A 9,053-nucleotide genomic window follows, 5' to 3' on the forward strand; every position below is an offset into this window, starting at 1 on the left:
ATTGTGAAAGTGTTTTGTCAGATATTGCAGTTGGAAATGCTTGATAGACATGTTTTCAAATGTGAAATCATAAACAATGCACCCTGAACTATTTGATTGATTGCCTCAAAGAGATATCAATAAAAAGATAAAAGGCAACGATCCCAAGCTCCGTAGGAAAAGGATTTGTTGAAAGGACTTGGGGACCTCTAGGAATTTAACATTGAATACATCTGTAGATTAAAGTGGCAACTCCAAAGAGATTGGTTTCAAAGAAAATGCAACCGGCATGTTGGTTTGTGCGTTGCAGCATTGTGTGGATATTAGTTGAATTGCCGTTGCGGGATAATGGTAAAATGAACCCCGATGAACCCGGATGGAAGGAAGGCTATGATAGTTATTTGGGTAGATATGCATGCATCGCAGAAGCATGGACAAGGCACGCTGAAAGTCTGACAGAATGCTTCAAAGAAACGTCATCTCATGGCAAAATGCCTCATAGAAATGTGGTTTCATGAAATTTTGCATTGCAGAAATGTGGTCTCATGAAATGCGATAATTGTAGGATATCTACAAAATGGACTTTGAATGGGGTATTGACACCCATTAAAACATCTATGCCACACGTTCCTTGTTCAGCAGAATACCTCAAATGATGTCATCCATGGAATACGATGATCTCAGGATACACATAGAATGAACATTTAGAAACTTTCGAGCAAATGCAATTCGATTATTTTATTATGCAATTTAGACCAGTGGCGGTTGTATGGATGTGTTTTTCCAGCTATAAACAATATGAAAAGTAGAATTGCAATACTATAACAATGCACAAGTTATATCGCATATCCAGAAATAGCAAATGGATGCCCATCAAGACATATTGTAAAGTAAATTATTATCAGATATTATAGTTGAAAATGTACAGGTGAGCACAAAGATGAATTTGCTATCTTTTTCACACCCTCCATGATGTGAATGTGAAAGCATAGACAAGAGTAGGAACTGTATGACAAAATGCCTGAAGAGAGTGTCATCCCATGAAATAATTACAGAATGTGTATGACATGGATTTTGCAAGGAAGTTCTTGATTTGAATTAATGAAGCACCCTCAAACACCTTCTGATGATTGAAGTGCAAAATTGAAAATGAATGCAATCACAATCCTTTAAGAATGAGAACATACTGGAGAGTTGGTATATCATATGTGCCAACCTTCTTGTCAAACGTAAAGGTTCTAATATCCTATTGAGGAGTGCATATGTGAAACTCACAAGGATGCTCTGATGTTGATGATACATTTGTTATAGTAACGGTGTCAATGCATAAAATCAAGGAACATGGAATTCAAAGTTTCTGAACATAAATTTGATGGGAATGTGAAGGTCAAAATAGTGAAAACACCTTGAATGTAAATGATCGGATACCTATTTTAAAGAATGGCCTAAAATGAAGATTTAAAGATGTCTCTTGCAGCTATGTATGAAAATGGGACATATTGGTCATGTTTTGAAAAGTCTTAAAAAGTCAAGGTACCTTGTGGTGCTTTTGAGGAAGGAATGGAGACGCAAGTCCAAAATTGCAAAGCTATGAAAGAGTGATATTTGATTCCACAAAAGGGAGCAACTTTCCAAGTTGGAGTTGAAGTGGATTTCCTCCAAAAACAAGCTCTTCATGATTGCAAGAGGACACATTGCCACGCCAATGAAACCGATATCTTATTGTCCTTTTGATGTTATGAGTTTCAAATTCTCACTGATAAATGTGACTTATGTCACTTATTGTAACCGAAGGTTAGGAAATTGACTTTATCTGCGCATAAGTGTGTAAGTTATTAACTCATTGAAATTTACGCAGAAAAGAGTTAGTTATTAACCCAGGATTGAAGTTGGTTATAAGGTAGTTATCCTACAAACCTATAAATACAAGTCTATTTGTAATGTAATGGGGGGGGACTTTTTACAGAAGGGAAAACTCTGCTGGAATTCCAGGAAAATCTTGTAATGACATTTTGATTTGCACTATGTATAGAAAGGATTTTATACTTGTATATTTCCAAAAGGATAATGAAGAATACGTCTTAGCTCGTGTGTTCTAAATGTATTCATGTGTTATCATTGCTGATTTCTCGTATGTCAAATTGGTAGTCTTTTTATGCATATATGATCTGTAAAATTGATGTGATGATGCACAAGCAACCTTTGGTATCTCAGTTTGAATGTGTTGAAGTGTCTTATCTCTCCGTATATCTCATGACTAAGCATATTACCTTATAAACTCCCCTTGTAATTTGTTGCTAATGTTGGGAAATCTCAGTTGATGGTCGTATGTCTATTGTTAGGGTTTCTATCCTTATTTATCTTCTTTAAGTTCTATGTTTTCTCCTTTATGTACTTTCAGGTTAAAAGTACACGAAAATCATAAACACCCCTATCATACGAGGAAGCTGCCCCTCTCAAACGTAGAGGAAGATCGTGTTTCATAGAACGATCTCTCCAACTGTTGGAACATTTGTCACTGCTTATCAGGCAAACAGGGTTAATTTTAGGTAAACGACCGTAGTGACAAATCTGTTTACCAACAACATTCAAGAGCAATTGGGCAATAAAGTCAAGATTCAAGCATTGAAGATGACATTATTCATCCTACTTTATTGAAGACTTCATAAACCCTATTTCCATGTGGAGGCAAGCAAAAATTCACAAGGAGGTATCATCATTCAATTTTTAATCATAATTCAACATCTCCCTCAAAAGAAGAGTCTTTCATTACAGTCATTCGTACTACGTTTGTTTCAATTTCATGGTTAATTCCAAAACAGGGGTTTGACCTAAAGAAAGCCCCTATTCCCAACCTTTTTCCCCTTCTTTCTGTGTGTAGGAAACATATATAGAGCTGCGATCTTCAAAATAAGCATTATTTGCAAAGACTAATCAACCCATTTTGACCTGCGAAAAAGTAGGAGGACCAGGGCACCCACTACCATGATCCCGACATTTTTGGAGATTTTTCGAGGATTATATCCGAATCTGCATATACTACTCAGATCCAGGTGCATGCGAAAATCTCGCATCTGTAGCTCACTATTTTCTTAGTTTTACCTTTTATTTTTCAGCACTTTACCTTATTTCAGCATTTCAACTCACAAAAGAGGAAATAAAAAATTAATTCAATCCATTTAGTATTCAGTCCTTATCTGATTTGTGATTGAATCTAGTGGAATCCCTTCCTCTTTTGAATGTAATGGTCCTTAAGTGAAAAATTAGTAGTTTTCATCCCTCTAATGGTGGAAATCCTAAATTTTTCCACATTACAATATGTATATGTATATGTATGTGTATGTGTATATACATACATATACATATATTTCCACCATTAGAAGAATATATATATATATATATATATATATATATATATATATATATATATATATATATATATATATATATATATATATATATATATATATATATATATATATATATATATATATAGGGGTAACATCAATCAACATACAAATTATACTTAAATGAATTCAAGGTGCATTCAAATTACACCACTTGGATACATTATTTCTTTGGTCTATTTCACACATGTCATCTAAAATTAATCAAGGAGATATAATATTGTCCCGATCATGGCCTCTCACTATGGATTTTTATGGCACACAAGTCATCATTACATCAAACAACTCAACAATATATTATTTTATTAAACCCTCATGACAACATTTACTATGAGAAGTCACACAAAAACATCCATATCTTTTCCAAATGATCAAATAACCCAAATGCCTTTGTAGGAGCCTTGTGCAGAAATATAAAGAATAATCTCACAATTTTTTAGCCTTTTGGGATGATGCATTACAACGATATAGTTTTCTTAATGCTTGCTAGAAACCCTAGTTTTATCACAAATCTGCTCTCACCAAAAATGTCATAACTCATTCGAAACTTAATAAAATTTTATAATATAAAAAGGAAATGAAAATATACTCATTTTACACATTTTCCCATTGGTTTCACACCATTATTGTATCTTACCAATCCATACCATACGTTTCTTTTAGACTATTACAGAAAAATTATTCATTCAGAACAGCTTGTACCAAAAATTGCATATCTTACACAAAACTCAATAAAATTTGATGAGACAAAAATATTTGGAAACTAGAAATAAATATATTTCCATCCATATATTATATTCCTCAACATGAGGCCATTAAAAGGCCATAAAATGGCATGTTTCAGACTGCAAATTCTGAAAACTTCAAGAGCAATGTAAGGATGCTACAAAAATAAGTTCTTTCTTTATTCCATCCTTCTCCAGCCCTCTCCAACCTCCAAATTTAAGTTTGTGAATAAATTTTATACATTTTTTATCATATTAAACTACCCAACTAACCTATAACTACCCATAAAAAACTTTTAACAAACTCTTAAAAAATCATCAAGTTGCAAAAGTTGTCATGACAATTTTGACAACTTTGGAGCAACTTTTACAATTTTTATCCAAATGACTCAAAAATTGACATAATGATCCAAAATGATCATGAATAGTCACAAATGACCTTAAAAAAATTAAATAACACAAAACAAAGCAAAAATATAAAATTTTCCTCTTGTAGGCATATTAGGTCCTAAGGGTGCTCCTGCACCAATGTATGTATATATATATACATATGTATGTATGTATATGTATATGTATATATATACATACATACATACATATACATATATATAAATCCTAAATTTTTCCACATTACAATACACACACACATATACATACACACACATGTGCGTATGTATGTACATATATATGTATCTATATATGTATGTATATATGTATGTATGTATGTATATATGTATATATATGTATGTATATACATATATATACATATATACATACATATATACATGTATATATGTATATGTATATAAATATGTATGTGTATGTATGTATGTATGTATGTGTATATATACACATCAACATACATATATATATATACACACACACATGTATATGTATGTGTATATGTATGTGTATATGTATAAATATATTGTAAATACACACACACACACATATGTATTATATATAGATATATATACATATATATATATATATAAATACATACATAAGTATATGTATATGTGTATACATATATATAGACACGTGCATATGTGTGTATATATGTATATGTATGCGTATATATCTATATATATGTACATGTGTATACACACACACATATATACACATATAGATATACACATATAGATATACATATACATATATATGTATTATATATATAAATGTATATACATCTATATATATAAATACATACATAAGTATATGTATATGTGTATACATATATATATATATAAACACGCATATGTATGTATATATGTATATGTATGTATGCATATCTATATATGTGTACATGTGTATATACATACACACACATATATACACATATAGATATACATATATACATATGCATATGTATGTATTTATGTGTATATATACAAACATATGTATATGCATATGTATATATAAGTGTGTGTGTATATATATATATATATATACACACACACACACACATATATATGTGTGTGCATATACATACATGCATACATATGTGTTTGTACATATCTATCTATCTATATATATAAACACATGCATATGTGTGTATATATGTATATGTATGTATGTATATCTATATACATGTACATGTGTATACACACACATATAGATATACATATGTATGCATGTATGTATTTATGTGTATATATACATACATATGTATATGTATATGTGTATATAAGTGTGTGTGTATATATATATATACACATATATGTGCATATACATACATGCATACATATGTGTATGTACATATCTATATATACATATATACATATAAATATACACACACACACAAATATATATATGTGTGTGTGTGTGTGTGTGTGTGTGTGTGTGCATATCTATATACATGTACATATGTATACACACACATATATACACATATAGATATACATATGTATGCATGTATGTATTTATGTATATATATACATCATATATATATGTGCATATACATACATATGTGTATGTACATATCTATATATACATATATACATATAAATATATACACACACAAATATATATATATGTGTGTGTGTGTGTGTATATATGTATGTATATGTATGTGTATATATATATGTATATGTACGTGTGTGTGTGTGTGTATATATATATATCTCTGTGTATGTATATATACATATATATATGTGTGTGTGTGTGTACACACACACATAGTTATAATGTATGGAAAAATAACGATGCTCTCAAATAAAGGAACGAAGAGAAATGATAATTTTAAATCATATTTGAAATTAATGTTTTAATAAAGGCAATCCTTAGATAGCCTTCTAATTAGAAAAAAGGAAATAAAAAAAAGGATTTCAAGGTGTCCATTTTATAAATACCACAAGTTATTTATGTGGTCCTATTCTCAAAACATAACAATATATTAGAAAATAATCACCATTTTAGGAATGAATATAGGAATTTCTTCCATGATTGGAGGAGAATCATTTGACTGTTTTAATAGTATAGGTATGGGATTTAGTCTATATATCTAAACTTAAGATTCACGACAAAATTTACTTTCACAAGATATGTGCCGAGGCAAATCTATCAATCTCTATCATAAAGATAATTTAAATATATTCTTTTACTATTTGTTAGAGGTATAAGATAGGCTTAGTTTCTTCCACTAAATTACTTTTCTTACAAGTTATAATATGCCATATACAAATAGAATATAAGTTAGCTATAGACTCTAGTTGAACCCAAAGAAATAATTAAGAAAAAAATACAAAAAGGACACATTAAAATCAAGGCTATAATAGATTATAAATAATTATCATTACAATAAGAAAGTATCATTTACCTTCCTCAAATAGACACATATAATTGTATCTATGAAAAATAAATTGAAACCATCTAAAATTAAACTATTTCATTCCTTTTCGATAAGTTAGTCTCAATAACATCATTAATTACATCAAAGGATGTGATCACCAGCTCAATATGCTTACAACGTTAATGATCTTATTGGTGCAAAAGTGCATCTCTATTTTCTAGAACCAAATTGATGTAATCGAGTTAGAACCAAGCTTCACCATTAACAACAAGCAAGAATAAACCAGAAAATGCTAGGGATGAAATCAATTGTTCTTCATTATTCTTCAACCAATCAGCTACTACAAAGGTAAATAAACCTATTTAATTACAAATTGAAAATTTCCTCATTTGGCAAATTTTTACAAAATTCAAAATTTGCCATTTTAGGTAATTTTCAAATCCATCTGAAAAATAACCAAAACTTCTAAGAATATAAAAAAGATAACTACGACACAAATTGCCAACTTGCTAAATTAATAACAATTATGACTTAAAAAAAAACTAAAAAAATAACTTGAAAAAAACTAAAAAAACTTGTTTTGAGGGCCAAGATGAAGGAATTAGGCCTTGAAAATGGCATCAATTTCAAGTCCAACCAAACTAGGTTATTGTCAGTAATCCAAACATCTCCTCACGATACACCTCCACCTAAAATTTCAACCCAAACAAACAACCGAGTCAAAAGTTATGACCTCTGGAAGTCCCCGCATCACAAATCCCACTCACAAGGCCATGGTTTTCATCATGTAGGTGAGAATGATTCACCAACAACATAATGAAGGGTTTAAGGGAAACTTTACGAGATTGGGTTTTCTCTTCTACACTTTGAGCTCATCTTAGACTCAGGAGAATATTCCTAGGGGTATCCCTTGATAGGTATTGAAATAAAATAAAATTGACAACCCAAACAACTACAACCAAATGCATCCCTTCATCATGGATGAACACATAAAAATTTATCATGATTTTTAAACCGAAATCTTGAATCCTTGATTGCAGACTTCTCCTTACTTTCTTTGAATATGCTTGATTAAATGCTCAATTTGGGATGCTTGATAGATTTTATATGATGTTCGAACGAGAGAGGGAGTTGTATTTATATACAGCTTACATATTTTTAGTTTTAATTTTTGGTTAAGGCAATCGTAGAGGAGCATTTTCTTTCTACTCACAAGGGTGGCCATATGCCTTGACAGGGGCAATATGCACCCTAGTCCTGGCATTTTGAGCTAGAAAAAGGTCTATGAACAAGGGATTGTACTAAGCTTCCAGAAACGGTCTCAAAACTGAGCATAATCAAACATAAATCTGGAGGATGATATACAACCACCAAAGTGAGTATAAAATGATTATGAAATTGTAGAGGTATATAATTTACAACACTATAGAAACTCAGTAACTTATACCAATAAGTCCATTCCTTGACAATGGTGCCATTTTGTTGGTGCTGAAAAAAAAACTCCATATCCTAGAACCAACTCCCACCCACAAGGCCAATGTCATATGGGTTGAAATAGTTTATCAACAAAGTAAGTAATGGTTTAAAGGAAACTCTATGAGAGTGGTTTTCTCTCCTAAACTTTGAGCTCAACATAGTCTGATATGTGTTCTCTAGTTAACAAGATGTGAGTCCATTATTAAGTGGAGGAGAGTGGGTGGTGTATATGAGATGTTCTTCTACTGCAAGTGAACTGCCTTGGATGAATGTAAGTGAACCAAGGGGATAGAGTGATAGTGATATGATGGTTTGGATAGGAGGTAATGGAGGATCAATAAGTGGAATATATGGGATGGGAGGATCTTGACTTGAATGAGGGGATGATAGGGGCTCTTGAGATGGAGTAGATGGAATGGTATGTTCTTGAATTGGATGAAGGGATGATAAGGTATCTTCGAATGGAGGCTGTGGAAACTTAGGATCTTGATTTGGATAAATAAAATTTTCAACATGCTCTTGAACAAGATCTTGGAATGATGGGATTTGTGTGGATGGTGTGATAAGGGGTGAGTGGGTATCCTCTTCAGATGGAGTGGATGGATGGATGGAAGGTTCATTGACTTGTGTAGAAGGAGTGGATGGAAGAATGGGAGGTTCATCGACTGGGGTAGA

Source organism: Cryptomeria japonica, chromosome 2 (genome assembly GCF_030272615.1).
Source record: "Cryptomeria japonica chromosome 2, Sugi_1.0, whole genome shotgun sequence".
NCBI classification, from domain to species: Eukaryota; Viridiplantae; Streptophyta; class Pinopsida; order Cupressales; family Cupressaceae; genus Cryptomeria; species Cryptomeria japonica.